This window comes from Giraffa tippelskirchi, chromosome 6 (assembly GCF_054371585.1).
Source record: "Giraffa tippelskirchi isolate mGirTip1 chromosome 6, T2T-mGirTip1v1.2.pri, whole genome shotgun sequence".
Taxonomy (NCBI): Eukaryota; Metazoa; Chordata; class Mammalia; order Artiodactyla; family Giraffidae; genus Giraffa; species Giraffa tippelskirchi.
Genome location: NC_137280.1, coordinates 123,308,011 through 123,325,874, shown reverse-complemented (window position 1 = coordinate 123,325,874; position 17,864 = coordinate 123,308,011). Strand labels below are relative to the sequence as shown.

At 37.7% G+C, this 17,864-nt stretch overlaps 1 protein-coding gene and 1 pseudogene across 9 annotated transcripts in view; both read right to left on the bottom strand.

The window, feature by feature from the left end:
• The window catches only part of CTNNA1 (catenin alpha 1), a 370,505-nt gene that overhangs the window by 88,845 nt on the left and 263,796 nt on the right, over positions 1-17,864 (bottom strand). The gene's annotated exons all lie outside the window — the stretch shown is intronic.
• On the bottom strand, positions 10,321-12,782 carry LOC145510223 (non-selective voltage-gated ion channel VDAC3 pseudogene; annotated as a pseudogene). The gene has a single exon (XR_014056883.1). The product of XR_014056883.1 is annotated as a non-selective voltage-gated ion channel VDAC3 pseudogene (transcript).

Sequence of the window (17,864 nt, the reverse complement as noted above, 5' to 3'; positions counted from 1 at the left end):
TTAACCATCTCTAGGGTGTGTAAATTCTCAGTGAGCTAGTGAGTTTATTAATAAGACTAGAAAAAGTTTTATTCATAACATCATCTTCTGGTGCTAGAAAGAAGTTTCAATAAACTACAGACAACAAATCAATGTGACTTGTAGAAGAAAGAATCAAAGGGACTTCCTGGTGGTCCAGTAATTTAGACTCTGTGCTTCCAACTCAGACTGGACCCATGGTCAGGGAGCTAAGTTCCCACATGCCACAAGGCACAGCCAAACAAAAAGCTACAAAGAAAAGAAAAAAAAAAGAGAACAACAAAAGAAACTGTATGGATAGTCACAGTATTCAAATTTTTAGAAATCTACTTCAAATGCAGTCACCAAATAAATCCAAAATGAGCAGGAAAGAATAATGAAGAGATTTTATACAGAGATGCCTATACAAAACTCAATTCAGAGAATGAACACTGACAGTCAAGAGCCTCGCTTCTCCATGCCAGGAAACTCAGAATTCTATAAAGAAGTGTGCCAGATCCAAGCAAAGTATACCTTTTAACAGTAAAGAGAACATATTATGAATCTGGGAATAAGGCCACCAACTTCTGAACTTTATTAGTTAATAGTAGTGGTAATCGTAGCAGCAGTAAGAATAGCAGGGGCTGTTTCACAAGCTCACAACCATGCTGTGTGCATAGGCACAACCATCATCCCCAACTCAGTGTTGAGATGACCGAGACTGGGGAGTGACTCCTCCTGTTCAGTGAAGCCGTCAAGAAATAGAACAACTTCACTCCACTGACAATCCTTTCAATAAGAAATTTATCTTAATGCCAACAACCTATACATATCAATAAACACAGAGTTCAAAGATCTCTGGATGGAACACAAAGCTTCCAATTAGGTAGATTTCACCACCCCAGAGCAGGCCGCTAAATCCCAACAACGCAAGAAGAATTTTAAACACAGAATTTTACACAGAAGAGACACCTGATTTCTCTGCAGAAACGTAAGCAACATTAGGTGGAGCCGTGGTAAAGAATGAGCCTGACAATGCAGAAGACTCAAGAGATGCAAGTTCAATCCCTGGGTGGAGAAGATTCCCTGGAGTTGGAAACGGCAACCCACTCCAGTGTTCTTGCCTGGAAAATTCCATGGCAGAGAAGCCTAGTAGATCCAGTCCATGGGATTTCAAAGAGTCAGACACAATTATGCATGTACACAAGCATCCCTGACAACTTCACAACTAATGAGAAATCCACTAGCCTATACAATCATTCTCATTTTCAGCTTCTGTTCAACTCCTCAGCCCCAGATAAAGAAATATCAACATCATCAGAACCAAACTCCAAGCAGCAGCAACAGAACTAAGAGCTAGAGCTACTCAAATAGTCCCTTTCTATAATCCATTGAAAATTTATTTGGGGCAGCAAACATATGCTCTGTCTCCCAGGACATCAGCTTAAAAGAGAGATTCCCTACCCAAAATAGGCTTCACAAGCACCTGTCCACACTGATCTGAGGGTGACTGTATCTACCAAAACACATCTTTTCTTACTTTCTGCCATTGTGCCTGAAATTCTATCAAGCTTCTCTTTAAGAGTCTTCTTTAAGGGGGAAAAAAAAGGGAGGAGGTACAAATATCCCCAAACAAAGTGACAATAAAAACTGGGGAAAAGAGATTATATTTGTCTATTTCAACTGACATTTTAACTAAGAAATTATGACAGCTAAAAATGAATGTTTACAGTTTTCCCGCTTGTTTCAGAAAAAGCTTAAGAACTTCTGAAAATTCCTTCACTCATATGAATGTTTTTGGAGCTTGTAACAGTTTGGTCTGGTAGAAAACACTGGGAAATAAAATGTACTAACTACCTAGCAGGTTAACATAAATGGAAAAACACTGAAAAGAAGTCATTATGGTTAATTTGAACCCTTGTTAGTAACTGTAATTTTATATATATTATATACACGACTTATTTTAAGCTTGTATAGTTGTTGCTGATTTCTATGATGGAACTGAACATACTTCTGAAGTCCAAGAATCACTGAAAGCTGGAAGAAGGCTGATAACTTCTGCCTACACTTCACCATACATAAGCCCCTTGGGTTCACCAAAGTTGACAGATTTACAGTTTAACTCCACAAGTCAGCAGCAAACCCTACAGCATCAACCATGCTGTTTCGGTAGGTGTACCACAAAGATCAGAAAAAGCCAGTATGACACAAACTGAAGAGCCATACTGTTGATCTACAAATAATAACCCACAAAGGGAAAAAAAATCTATTACAGGCTAACAAAGTAATTAATATTGCTTTGAACATGCCACTTCACTTACAACCTCTACATCTTTCTTGCAATTTCCTCAAGTTCAAATGGGCCAAGAACATAGCTATGAGATATATATATTTATAATTTAATGAGAACCATTATTTCTAGCAAAATTCCTCCTTTAAATCCAATATATTCCTGTGCTCAAAAAAAGTTTTTACTCTAAAAAGACTATGTAATTAATATAAAAGCTGATTCCTTTTCATAGTTCTTAGAGTTCTAAGCTAATCAAATTCTAGTGATTATATGCAGAATCATCATATTAAAAAGTCCATAGTATTTAAAATGTGATAGCTTAAGGGCCATCAATATGCATACTGTACAGATCCACCACTTTTTCAGAGACAAAAATAAAAAAAGTCACTCTGAAATGATACATGTTCAATCTGATTTCTCAATTTTTAAAATTATTTTTGATTCAACAAAATCCTTTACTTGACATATTCATAATTTAGAAGAAATAGCCACAGAAAATTACAGGCCATTAGTTGGTTCAATAGAAAACAAGAAGATTAAAGAGGCCAACTTAAATACACAATGTAGGCTTTTATTGTGGCCAATGTCATTCTGATGGCAATAACAGACACAAGCTCCATCTCAAAATAGGGAAAACATTCTTTGCTTCACACAGGATAAACAAGTTGCATGAATCTATAGAAAATATAATTTAAAATACTCGTCACATCATTAGGATACATACATGTGAAAAAGCATGTGAATATTTTAAACAGCTTTATTAAGATATGTATTTATGTATTAAGATATATGTATTTACTATAATGTATATATTAAGACATAGTTGATATATAACTCACCCAGGTTAAGTATACCACTTGATGTTTTTTAAAGTATATTCACAGATACATACAACCATTATCATTAGAACCTTTTTACCACCTAAAAAGAAGCCCTGTATACCCTTTAGCTATCACTCCTCCAATCCTTAGATGTGAATATTTAAGATCAACATTAAAGTTTCAATATCCAGGACATGGTGAGCACACTTGGTTTTAAGTTTTAATGCCCTAAATTTGTTGCTCTTCTCTTAAAAGTAATTTTTAGTATTCAGTCTAAATTTGCTCCTTAAACCTCCAGAATCACAATTTTATCCATTCTTCAGGTAATTCCTGTTTGTGAAAAAGGGTATCAAGGCAATCAACTCTTAAGTACATTCCCTCATATACATGAACTCACCACCTTTTAGCACCCGTAACAAACAAAAATACATAAAAACTAAGCGCACAAACACATTTTAAAATGTGTCTATCCAATGCTATCTACATAATAAGTAATTATCCTTATTCTATGGCACGTGCCTTTCTTGGGTTTAGAAAAGTAGAAATGGGCTCCAAGTCCAACCGTGCCAAAATTAACAGGCCTTAAAGAATGTTAGACACTCTTTTCCTCCACCCACATTAAATATACACCCCAAAAACTGTTGATTCACCGGATTTTTGGCTGCCAAAAAAACCAGACTAGCTCAGTGGTTGACATTTCCTTTTGGCAGTCATTAGCCCTTAATGTGTCGCTGTCTAGAGGCTAAATGCAATGGTTTCATTCCTTTCTGCTTTAGTAGATCATTTTTGGGGCCTGAGGAAATGTATCAAAGGCTAAAACCACCTTACAAGAATGCTGTCAATCAAAATGTTATAAAAGTAATAAAACTTTTAAAACGATTAAAACTCCTCTCTCCATAAGCCCCTTATCACTAGAATCGAAATAGTAACTTTCTACATTGGTGCAAATTAAAGGGGAAAAGCAAACATTTCCCAACACCTCTAACTGTCAGCAAGCCACCTACCAACAGGAGAAAAGAGGACTGCTTCTAGCAAATCTTCCTTGTGAAATGGTACCTTAAGGGTTCTTCGTTCCCACCAAGCCAGGTTTGCCATCCCTTGTACACTAATTAACTGCTGATTCTATATCTACTATTGTTTCTCCCTTCACCCACTCAATGCCAATCAATGCCAACCTTGTCTTTCTGTCTTTGAATACCCTATTTAGTATAGTTTTAGACTTGCTCCAGTGTTTTATAATATGATAATTTCATTTGTGCTTTTTTAAAAAACTTTATTGCACCAGCATTATCTCTTCTAAGCCAGATCGCTTCATTCCGGTTTTTGCCCACAAAAAGAGCGCTAAAAAAAAACGAGGGGGGGGGGACGAAATAGTACAAAGAATGTTTATATTCAAACACCGTTATCCCTAGCTAGAGGCCATGTATTTTCATAATGAACAGCGAAAGCAAGGAATCTGAAACCATTAGGGCCAACAAAATACTGTTAAAGCCACCTAAAATTGTGCTGAGGCAACTTCTTAATCAGCAGGAAGTCTACAGAAGATAAATCATGTGACCAGGGGGCGGGGGCAGGGGGGCGCCTTGGCTAATTACTATCATTTATTATATTCCATTCAAAGTTTAGTGAACAACAAAGGTAACATCACTACTAAATTATACAATAGTCAAGTAGAGATCAGAAGCAAAAATTTCTTACTACACATGACAGAGCTTTAAAACTATGATTCAGGGGAGGGCAATGGCTGTGATAATGCTTGAGGCAGTCGACTACGGAATGCCTAGATAATTAAGTAACGACTGTTTCTGGATCTTCTAAAAAAAAAAGTGCTTGCTAACAATTTAGCCAAGAACACTGCATCATTCAATGACTACACTAGTTACACTCCTTTTTGGAGAATCAAGGAACTCAAATCAAATACAGTGACAAAGGGTGTACTTCAAGGACAAATGCACAAGAAACCAAGCACAGCTGGGCAACCGGCCTCAGAGGTGATACAGGAAGCCTAGGATCCTCCTCCTAACTGGCTGCACCATTCTCCAGTCTCAAATGCCTGACCCAATGTTACCCTCCATGCGGCCTAACTAATTCACAGCTGCTGCCCACCCACAAATTCATTTTGCCATGACCACTCATGACCTTGACTCTACTTAATGGCATAATTTCTTACTTCAGTTTCCATTTACTAACTGCATCATTTTCTCATTATTTTTCCATACAAATTCCCAAGAGAATTAATTAACCTAAGAACTGGGGGCTGAGAAGGGAGCTGGATAGAATATAGCAAGCTCTTTTAGAGTCTGCAAGACCGACAAATGCCTTCAGAAAGGCTGTAAGACATGGCAAAGACTGTGCCCTTAAATATCTAATATGCTGACATCTACTCAAATACCATAATAATAAGATATGGCTTTTAACTTTTTATTACGGGATTTTTCCAAACATCCAAAAAGATTAAGAATAGGAAAAAGAACTTCCTTATGCAGTATTACCAGCCATCAACTTTTTGCTTTCTTGTTTCATTTGTAATAGTTATGTTAGTTTTGGGGTAGGGTATTTTAAAACAAATCTACAACATCATGTCATTTCGTAAGGCATTCATCATGAGCCTATGTTCATCTCTGGATGGTTAAATCTTGTCAAACGTTGAGGGTTAAAAGAACTATCATTTGTCCAAAACCTCAAATTGCAAATATACAGTTACTGGCCTTTATCATCAAAACCCTAAAACTAATAAAACTTTTTTCTTTTTTTGGCTATACCTCATGGGTAGGATCTTAGTTCCCTGACCAGAGATTGAACCTGGGTCCCTGGCAATGGTAGGGCAGAGTCCTAACCACTGGACCACCAGAGAATTCCCAGACTACTGTAATCCTTGATTCAGAGTGGTTTTAAGAAAATAATTAATTTTGCACTGGCAGGGAAAACCAAGTCAAAAAAAAAAAAAGTTTGATTCCTGCTCTAGAGTTTGCCAAAATGAAAGATCTACAGAGAGTAAATAAGAGCTAGTCAATGGAATCTGTTTTAACAAACACTGTGATTAGAATTTCACTTTTAAATGGAAGTTTTTGGTAAATGCTACAAAGTTCAATATTGCTTTGAAACAGAAAAATTCAACAGATGTCTTACTAATGATTTGAAGTCCATTTCCTAAATTAAGAAATTTTGGTAGCCTAAGAAAAACCATGTTTGAAAAGGTTTAAGGGACAACGGATTCCTTTATCACCAAAAGAATGACTCAATAAAAGTATATATAAATGACCAACTTTAAAAAACTAAACAATTTTCCAGTATTTTCACCAATACAGAATCTTAAAAGCAACATAAACACATACATCTATTTTCCAGCAACAAGTGCATTTATTGTTAGGAGTTTTAAAGATTACAGTTGGGTAGACTGATCAAACATCTAGAATTTTTCTTATAAAATATTTCAGGTTAAACAATGTTCATATAGAAACAAGGGCAAGTCAAAACACAGATCTTTTTACTCCTAGAAGATGAGTTTCTTATGAGTCTACAAAACCAGTAATTCTCCTTCAAAGCAGGGAGAAGTAATTCAGGACAAGTAAGTTCTGGAGTTAAATTTAAAGAACAATTAGCAAGGAAGCCTTGAAGTAAGATGCCACACTGCATCTATATGGTACAAACTGCAAATTATAAAACCCGAAGTGAGAATATCTGCAACTGGAGTAAAACCAGGAGGTCAATCACTTCAACCCATGTGAAAATAACACTTATAAGACAGTTTACTGACTAGTTATTATTTTAGCATAAAGCAACTCAAGTGAAATATCTTCTTTATGGTATGTTTCCAAATTACACCATTATGAAAAGGTCTTATGCCGTTTTCAGAGAATGACCAAACAAAATCTGTTCTTAGCAGTCTCTGGTTCTAAATACTGAATATTCCACTTTAAAATAAATAAATTATCAGCTGTCAAGTACTTATCTAGCAATCATCTCATGTGAACACAGATTCAACATAAAATTAAAAAAAAAAAAAAAAGGACATCCACTCAGAGAAGAAAAACATCACATTCCACTGACTTTTGTGATGAAGAAATACAAAAACCAAAGTAACTTTCAAGAGAGCAGGCATGAAATCACAGAAAAGAAATTTCCTGGCAGCCAGGGCTACATCTGTCTCCGGCAAGGACAGTTGGAAACTCAATGAGTTCTTTTTAACTACCTTAGGTCCTCTAAAACATCCAATTTTAAAAAAAAATTTAAGATCATTGGACAGAAAATATTAGGGTAGAAAGTTATGATGGATAAGCTTTTAATTTAACATTTTTGTCCGATATGGGTATTCTAGACAAACAGGCTTATTTTATTAAAAAAATAAAATGCCTAGTTTGCTACATCTAAACAATGACACTATTTTTAGTAAATCGATTTATTCTCAACATGACAACTTTGCCAAAAGTAAAAAGAATAGATGAGGAAGAAGGAACTGTATTATTAATTTCTTAAAACAATACCAATTTGCACATGTACACAGCATTTTCTAGTTTTATGTGCACGTCAAACATTGCATCCCTTTTCCTTTCCACACTAAAATGAGGTGGGGTGGGAAGAAGATCCTCTGTCAGCTACGATTAGATGCTTGACCTATAAGATGATGCAAACTGAGGGTGGAGACTGCTGCTTTGGCTCTCTGCTACAGACAGAGCAAGAAACCAAGATACCACACAGAGCCAAGAAGACAGGACAGCAGCCTCAGTCACTGACTATCCAGATCCCTGTTCATCTTGTTCCAGGCTACCGTTCATTTAATGCTCTTTTGCCTCAAGGCATTTTGATATTTTGCATTCCCACTATCAATTTTCCCATCTTCTTCATTTTGCTTGGTCTTGAGTGGTTCTCTGTGCCTTCTAACAAAGTCAGGTAGAAGGGTAGCTATTAATGACTGTTTCACAGCTGAGAAAATAGCTATGGGGGAGGCTATTTCATCAAGCTTTAATGATACCTATTTGATATAAGCATTATTATCTACCATCCTTGGCATCACATATGAAACGGACCACCAAAAATAGCTCTGGACTAGAAATCAGAAGCCTCAATTCTAATCTTAACTATTCTTACCTGGGTATGATCAGGGCCAAGTTACCTCCAGGTTTTAGGCTGCTTTGAAAATAGGTGATTGGTTTTAGTTCTGATTAAGATGGGGTAAACCCATTCCACCCTGTCTATACCACTGAATGTAACTAAAAACCCTGGTCAGAATACACAGAGTAGCAATCTTGAGAACTGAAAGGAAAAAGGACCAAAGTCACAATTACAGTTAACAGACAGGGCTGTATCTGTCTCAGTAACTACCAGAACAAGCAGACTCTAAATAAACAAATAAACAATCAAGGTACAGAAGTACTAAACCAACTGAATCAGTCAATGTCATCAACCAACTGAATCTATTAGCACATATATTAAAAGAACACTCCAACCAACAATAGCAAAAAAAAAAAAAAAAACCATAGTCAAGTGCAGATAGAATATCACAAAGGTAGCACTACTGGATCATAAAACAAATCTCAATAAATAATTTAAAAAACTAAAGTCATGCAAAATATGTTCTCTGACCATACTGAATTTGAATTAAGCTAGGAATCAGTAAAGGCTTCCTAGGTGGCACAGAGGTAAAGAATCTGCCTGTCAATGCGGGAGATAAGGATTTGATCCCTGGGTCCGGAAGATCAACTGGAGTAGGAAATGGCAACCCACTCCAGTATTCTTGCCTGGAAAATTCCATGAACAGAGGAGAATAGCGGGCTACAGTCCACGGGGTCACAAAAAGTCAGACACGACTGTGCACGCACATACACAAGAAATTAGTAACAGAGATTTAACAAGAAAATACTTGGAAAAGTAAACTTACTGTACTTCCAAATAATCCACTGGTCAAAGACGAAAACTCAAGGAAAATTTTTAAACATTTTAAACTAAACAGAAATGAAATATGAAGACATACCAGGGTACATATGGAAATCTGCCCTAAATCTTTACACTAAAAAACAGAAAAAGTCTCAAGTCAATAACCTAATTTCCTACCTCAAGGAACTAGAAAATGAACAAAATAAACCTAAAGGAAAAAGAAGAAACAATGAAGAACAGAAATCAGTGAAATTGAAAATAACGGAGGAAAAACACACAATGAAACCATAAAAATCTGGTTCTTTCAAAAGATAAATAGAATTGATAAATCTATAGCAAGACTGGCAAAGAAAATAGAGAGACTAGACACAAATTACCTACACTAGGAATATGGCTATAGACTCCCCACAAACACTAAACAGATAATAAGAGACTGCTACAAACAATTTTCTCACATAAAACTTGATTAAATGGATAAAATGGACCAATTCCTTAAAAGCCACAAACTTTCAGAATTGATCTAAGAAGAAATATATAACCTAAATAATATCATATCCAATAAGAAAAACCAAGTTTGCATTTTAAAACCTTCAAAAAAATTAGTTGGCTGGACTAGATTAAAGCTTGGCAAACTTCTGCAAAGGGCCAGATAGCAAATACTGTGGGCTTTTAGGGCCATTCCTGTCATAACTACTTAACTATGTCACTGCAGTGTAAAAGCAGCCACGGACTGTAACTAAACAAACGAGCATGGCTATGTTCCAATAAAGTTTACAAAAATAGATGGCAGGCCAAGACTTTACTTATAAGTTTAACTTGTCAACCCTACACTATGATAACTAATGTTGCTTTCAAATTCTAAAATTTATAATGCTATACTTCCAAGGTCAAAAAAATCACTGATAAATAGTTGAAGAAAAAGGATAATGCAAACACTATCACAGAGATAATTGACTTTTCCCCCCCAAAATGTGATGGGTTTATTTTATTTTACTCTGATGCAAAACCTAAGATTTCTACTACTGTACAGAGATCAATATATTACCAGATCATGAAAAAGTGGTGTGGGACATGCAGGACAACTAGAGGGTATGGTCAATTCCTTTGTAACATGACACTACACTATCACTGAAGAACACACTAAAAAGAACACTGAGGAACTGAACTGAAATGTGGACGAACGTGACAACTTCCAGGCATGCCTTCAAGCACCTCCCTTAAGACGGACTCGGTACCTAAGCTTCAGTGTAGGGAGGATTACAGGAAGATTACAATACTTTGGAAGAATAAAAAGTTCACGCTTTCAAAATTTCACAAAAGAAATTTAAGGTCAAAACAGTGGGTTCATTTCTCTTCACCTCCAGGAACAAAGCTGATGCTTTATTCAAAACCACATTAAGCTTCTACTTCAAATCCCCGTCTGACCTTGTGCCCTCCTGCATTGAAGTTCTTTCCATAAATTAGAGCTGACAGGGTCAGTTTCACTCCTGGTCAAAGGGTCTGCGTGTAACCCAGTTCCATCAGGCTGGCATTGTTTACTTTAACAGAGAGAGAAGTTCTACAATCCAGCTTGTATTTAGCAGCAATGCCAAGGCGGGTGTTGTTACTGCCGGTTGTCTAGGCGAGGTTTATCGACATTTCAATCTTCTCATTCACCTTCTGGTAGATCGACCCTCCAAACTCAGTGCCATCATTCACATGAGTGTGCAGCTGGAAGTCTGCGGCCTTCTAACCCAGGGCACAATTATTCTGTGACAGTTTGGATTTGGCTGGGTCAAAATTCATCTGATAGCCAGCAAGCCAACCTTCAAAGGCCAACACAGTGCAGCCACAGATGGTTGGTCCAGAAAAATCTACATCAACATTACTGCCAAAACTGAAACAATCCCAATAATACGAGGCCTTCAATTTCCCACTCTTCTTTCCTGTGTTCGGTACAAATATGGGATCAAGAGTCAGTTTCAACCCTTCAGCCAACTTATTCTCCCAAGTGATTTCTGTCCGTTCTACTTCTGGGCGAAGGTCAGTCCACAGTTACAGATCCTGTATTTGGTCTCTAGGTTGCCTGATGCTTTCCTTGTATCAGTGTAAGCATGACCAGAAGTAGAAAATTTCACTCCACTACATGACTTGGTTCTGAGATCTATTTTGACCATGCCAAATCCATATCCTTTGTTGAAGACATCTTTGGCAGCCTTTCCTAGGTCACAGTAAGTCAGTGTATTACACGTATCTCTGACCAGGGGGCTTGTTCCCTCCTCCAGGGCACCGCTAAAGGTCTTCTTTGGACCAACGCTGTTCCTGACTGACTGTTTTGATCAAGACTTTCTACAAGTATATACTGTAGTAAACAAAGTCCTCTCCTCCCTCCAACAACTCACTTTCTCAGTCAAACTAGTCCTAAATGAATCATTTCCTAAAAAAAAAAAAAGAATCACATTATTAGTTCAGTTCAGTTCAGTAGATCAGTAGTGTCCAACTCTTTGCGACCCCATGAACCGCAGTATGCCAGGCCTCCCTGTCCATCACCAACTCCCGGGGTTTACCCAAACCCATGTCCATCGAGTCAGTGATGCCATCCAACTAACTCATCCTCTGTCGTCCCCTTCTCCTCCTGCCCCCAATCCCACCCAGCGTTAGGGTCTTTTCCAACGAGTCAACTCTTCGCATGAGGTGGCCAAAGTACTGGAGTTTCAGCTTCAACATCAGTCCTTCCAATGAACACCTAGGGCTGATCTCCTTTAGGATGGACTGGTTGGATCTCCTTGCAGTCCAAGGGACTCTCAAGAGGTTTCTCCAGCACCACAGTTCAAAAGCATCAGTTCTGAGGCGCTCAGCTTTCTTCACCGTCCAACTCTCACATCCATACATGACCACTGGAAAAACCATAGCCTTGACTAGACGGACCTTTGTTGACAAAGTAATGTCTCTGCTTTTAAATATGCTATCTAGGTTGGTCATAACCTTCCTTCCAAGGAGTAAGCGTCTTTTAATTTCATGGCTACAATCACCATCAGCAGTGATTCTGGAGCCCCTCAAAATAAAGTCTGACACCGTTTCCACTGTTTCCCCATCTACTTCCCATGAAGTGATGGGACCAGATGCCATGATCTTAGTTTTATGAACGTTGAGCTTTAAGCCAACTTTTTCACTCTCCACTTTCACTTTCATCAAGAGGCTCTTTAGTTCTTCTTCACTTTCTGCCATAAGGGTGGTGTCATCTGCGTATCTGAGGTTATTGATATTTCTCCCGGTAATCTTGATTCCAGCTTGTGTTTCTTCCAGCCCAGTGTTTCTCACGATGTACTCTGCATATAAGTTAAATAAGCAGGGTGACAATATACAGCCTTGACGTACTCCTTTTCCTATTTGGAACCAGTCTGTTGTTCCATGCCCAGTTCTAACTGTTGCTTCCTGACCTGCATACAGGTTTCTCAAGAGACAGGTCAGATGGTCAGGTATTCCCATCTCTTTCAGAATTTTCCACAGTTAATTGTGATCCACACAGTCAAAGGCTTTGGCATAGTCAATAAAGCAGAAATAGATGTTTTTCTGGAACTCTCTTGCTTTTCCAATGATCCAGCAGATGTTGGCAATGTGATCTCTGGTTCCTCTGCCTTTTCTAAAACAAGCTTGAACATCTGGAAGTTCACGGTTCACATATTGCTGAATCTTGGCTTGGAAAATTTTGAGCGTTACTTTACTAGCGTGTGAGATGAGTGCAATTGTGCGGTAGTTTGAGCATTCTTTGGCATTGCCTTTCTTTGGGATTGGAATGAAAACTGACCTTTTCCAGTCCTGTGGCCACTGCTGAGTTTTCCAGATTTGCTGGCATATTGATTGCAGCACTTTCACAGCATCTTTCAGGATTTGAAATAGCTCAACTGGAATTTCATCACCTCCACTAGCTTTGTTCGTAGTGATGCTTTCTAAGGCCCACTTGACTTCACATTCCAGGCTCTAGGTGAGTGATCACACCATCGTGGTTATCTGGGTTGTGAAGATCTTTTTTGTACAGTTCTTCTGTGTATTCTTGCTACCTCTTCTTAATATCTTCTGCTGCTTTTAGGTCCATACCATTTCTGTCCTTTATCGAGCCTATCTTTGCATGAAATGTTCCCTTGGTATCTCTAATTTTCTTGAAGAGATCTCTAGTCTTTCCCAATCTGTTGTTTTCCTCTATTTCTTTGCACTGATCGCTGAGGAAGGCTTTCTTATCTCTCCTTGCTATTCTTTGGAACTCTGCACTCAGATGCTTATATCTTTCCTTTTCTCCTTTGCTTTTCGCTTCTCTTCTTTTCCCAGCTATTTGTAAGGCCTCCTCAGACAGCCATTTTGATTTTTTGCATTTCTTTTCCATAGGGATGGTCTTGATCCCTGTCTCCTGTACAATGTCAAGAACCTCTGTCCATAGTTCATCAGGCACTCTATCAGATCTAGTCCCTTAAATCTATTTGTCACTTCCACTGTATAATCATAAGGGATTTGATTTAGGTCATATCTGAATGGTCTAGTGGTTTTCCCTACTTTCTTCAATTTATGTCTGAATTTGGCAATAAATAAATAAATTTACCTTTATTAAGGTAAAGGCTAAAACTCAATGCATCTGCAGCCTGACACTGGACAAGCTTCTGGGCCTGCTCCATCATCCTAATTTCAAGAGATCACTCCACTACTGCTCCATTAAGCCAGTGCCATTTTATCTAATATATAAACATGCATCTTTCTGTGTACAAAAGGTTAGCATCTTGCCTGTTAAATACTGCAATTCATAATGCCAGAGTGGCATAGCTAGAAGTACCTCAAACCTCTTAGAAAGCAACATAAAATACAACTAGAGACATCTTCCTCAGACTTAAAGTCTTTTAAACCTCTCATCTCACACCACAAGAAAATCATACAATTTTTGACAAATAAGCTTTCCAAATTACATAAATGTCAAGAGGAAGAAGACCTACACATGTCTGAATTTTGCATTCAATGCAACATCTATTTATACCTGAATTCTCCAAATATGCCAGGCAGATCACAGAAAAGCTTACAGTAACAAATCAATAAAATCATACAGCTACAGAACTATGGACTAGCAATACAGGGAAGAGTCTACTGCAGGAAACCCAAGGTTCACACAAAGATGGAAATTGTAGTGTATTATATAACAAAACTCAGGCCCTACAGCTGCATATCACAGAACCAACTGAAACATCTGTGACATCAAGCAACACCAGAGAGTCTACCTTTGCAGGATACTCTAAAAGAGCTTTCTTTTCTTGTTTAGCTCACTTCAAGCAGCTATACAAGACCTGGGTTTACCTTATTTACTGTGAAGTATTGCAGTAATAAGTTTCATGTATAGAGCTATACAGTGAAAAATTCCATGATTATTAAAGATGATGGAATAAAATCATATTTTCTGACTTACAAAGATGCATTATGATAAAAGTAGTAAGTGTTCAGATTTTCAGATCACAGGGATCTGAGTTCAAACCTCAGCTATATGATTACTTATTTCTGAGCAAGTAACAATTCAATAAAGGTTATTATGGTAGTCAAACAGGTAATATGTCTCTCAGCACAATGACCAGTATATGGTAAGCACTATAATAGTAAGATAATCCTTAGTTCTGCTATCAAAAAAAGAAACGATAAGAACAGATAAATGTGTACATACACACACAGTCCAAATGAAGTCTGGCATGCTATATACCAAAAATGGTGACATATAATGAACAGAGAACTTTATAATCAGAAATAAAATAACCTATTCTAATGCTGAAAATTAGAAAATGTAGCCACAAAATAACGCAGTAACAAGCTCTTCGAAGAGTCCTTCCAAAGCTTGGAAGCTCTGGCTCTGCTAAAGTGGTTCCAGGAAAGCATTTGCAAAACTGAGAAGATATCAGCATCTAGATTAAGTGCTTCCCTTTACTGCAATAACAATATATCTTCGAGAGCGAACACTAACTGCACCTTATTCATACATTCCATATCTATTATCTTAATCAGATAAAAATTTTATACCTGGTATGTTAACATAATCAAACCCCTCAAATACAGGCCCAGTCCAATACAAAAAATGTCTAGATACTTCATTACTCTTTAAAGGTCCTAAAATCACTGCTTCCAATGTTTCAGGGCAAGAACAAAGACAAATTTAACCTTAAGCAACATCATCCTCACCAGCTCCTAAGCTGCACCAATTTTATTCTGCCTAAAACTAGTTTAAGGTATAAAAAAATACAAGCTATGATAGCTACTATGTAAGTTACCAACCAGATACTGAAGGAAGAAGTTGATGGCTGAACTCTTTAGCTACTCCTCTTAACTGGTTGGCTATCCAGTAGTTGCAACTATCCAAGAGAAATATAAGACAAGCAAAAACTAAAAACTACACCTGTAATCTAAAATTTTCAAGTAGCCATAGGTAAAAAGAAACAGGTAAAAAAACAGTTTAAGAGCAAATTTTATTTAACCCAGTATATCCAAAATACTATCCATGAGATAGAGATATTTACAGCTTTTTCAGTGAAGTATGTCTTGGAAATTTGGTGTATAGTTTACACTCACAGCACATCTCAATTTGGACCTGTCACATTTTAAGTGCTCAACAGCCACATATGCCTACTGGTTACCACATTGGATGGAACCAAGCTAAAGCTACTCAAGCCCAAGACATGTACTTCTTCTCACCAATTACAAATTCTAATTCTAGTAACTCAGCACATGACTGAACTGCTAGACAAGATTGCTAACGTCACAACCAAGTGGAATTCTGGGAATTCCCTAGTGGTCTAGTGGTTAGGGCTCTGCCCTTTCATTGCAGAGGTACTAGGTTTGATCCGTAGTGAGGGAACTAAAATCCCATAAGCTGTGCATGTGGCAAAAAAACAAACAAAACACACTCAAATGGAATTCATTTCAAAGACTGAGGTCTTTTATGTTTCAGACATTGTGTTAAGAATTTTCAGACTGGGGGCAAGAGGGTTTTGGGTGGGGGTGAGGGGGAAGGGTTGTTCACTTGTTTTTTGAGGGGAATGTGAGTATGGTAAAAGAGACAAATAAGTCTGGTCCTAATAAATTCTACTACTGGGAAAAACTCAAAGCACATGACCTAACAAAGGGAGAAAGGACCACATGAAGGATCAGCATATCCCTAAGCAGAAGGAAGAGTGTGAAATAAAGAATTCAGCTATACCAAGTACAGAACTCTTCAGAAGGAGGTGCTTCACTGGCACTGAAATATCTTGAGAGAATATTTTAATACAGAATTGGGTTCCAGAGTCAACTACACATTTAAGAAACAAATTTGAACACATTAAACTAGTAGCTTGTTTTAATCTGTTAACCTGTTTGTTTTTTCATTTTGTTCATTATTATTTTTTATTATGTTAATTGCATAACATAACATTTACCATCTTAGTCAATTTTAAGCATATAGGTCACAAGTCTTCAGAACATTTATATTACTGTGCAGCCATCACCACATCCATTTCCAGAACTTTTCCCAAACTGAAACTCTGTTCCCATTAAACAGTAACTCAACATTCCCATCTCCCTCAGTGCCTGGCACTCCCACTCTCCTTTCTGTCTCTATGAATTTAACAACTCTTAGGAACCTCATGGAAGTGGGATCACAGAGGATTTGTTCTTTGTGTCTGGCTTATTTCACTCAGCATAATATCCTCCAGGTCCATCCATGTTGTTGTCCCATTAACTTTACAGTTTGAACATTCTATGAATATCTTATGACTAAGGCAAACTGGAAGTGGTCAAACAGGAGATGGCAAGAGTGAACGTCGAAATTCTAGGAATCTGTGAACTAAGATGGACTGGAATGGGTGAATTTAACTCAGATGACCATTATATCTACTACTGTGGGCAAGAATCCCTTAGAAGAAATGGAGTAGCCACTATGGTCAACAAAAGAGTCCAAAATGCAGTACTTGGATGCAATCTCAAAAACGACAGAATGATCTCTGTTAGTTTCCAAGGCAAACCATTCAATATCACGGTAATCCAAGTCTATGTCTCGACCAGTAATGCTGAAGAAGCTGAACTTGAACGGTTCTATGAAGACCTACAAGACCTTCTAGAACTAACACCCCAATAAGATGTCCTTTTCATTATAGGGGACTGGAATGCAAAAGTAGGAAGTCAAGAAACACCTGGCGTAACAGGCAAGTTTGGCCTTGGAGTACAGAATGAAGCAGGGCAAAGGCTAATAGAGTTTTGCCACGAGAACGCACTGGTAATAGCAAACACCCTCTTCCAACAACACAAGAGAAGACTCTACACGTGGACATCACCAGATGGTCAACACCGAAATCAGATTGATTATATTCTTTGCAGCCAAAGATGGAGAAGCTCTATACAGTCAGCAAAAACAAGACCAGGGGCAGACTGTGGCTCAGATCATGAACTGCTTATTGCCAAATTCAGACTTAAATTGAAGAAAGTAGGGAAAACCACTAGTCCATTCAGGTATGACCTAGATCAAATCCCTTATGAGTACACAGTAGAAGTGAGAAATAGATTTAAGGGACTAGATCTGATAGACAGAGTGCCTGATGAACTATGGACAGAGGTTTGTAACATTGTACAGGAGACAGGGATCAAGACCATCCCTATGGAAAAGAAATGCAAAAAATCAAAATGGCTGTCTGAGGAGGCCTTACAAATAGCTGGGAAAAGAAGAGAAGCGAAAAGCAAAGGAGAAAAGGAAAGATATAAGCATCTGAGTGCAGAGTTCCAAAGAATAGCAAGGAGAGATAAGAAAGCCTTCCTCAGCGATCAGTGCAAAGAAATAGAGGAAAACAACAGATTGGGAAAGACTAGAGATCTCTTCAAGAAAATTAGAGATACCAAAGGAACATTTCATGCAA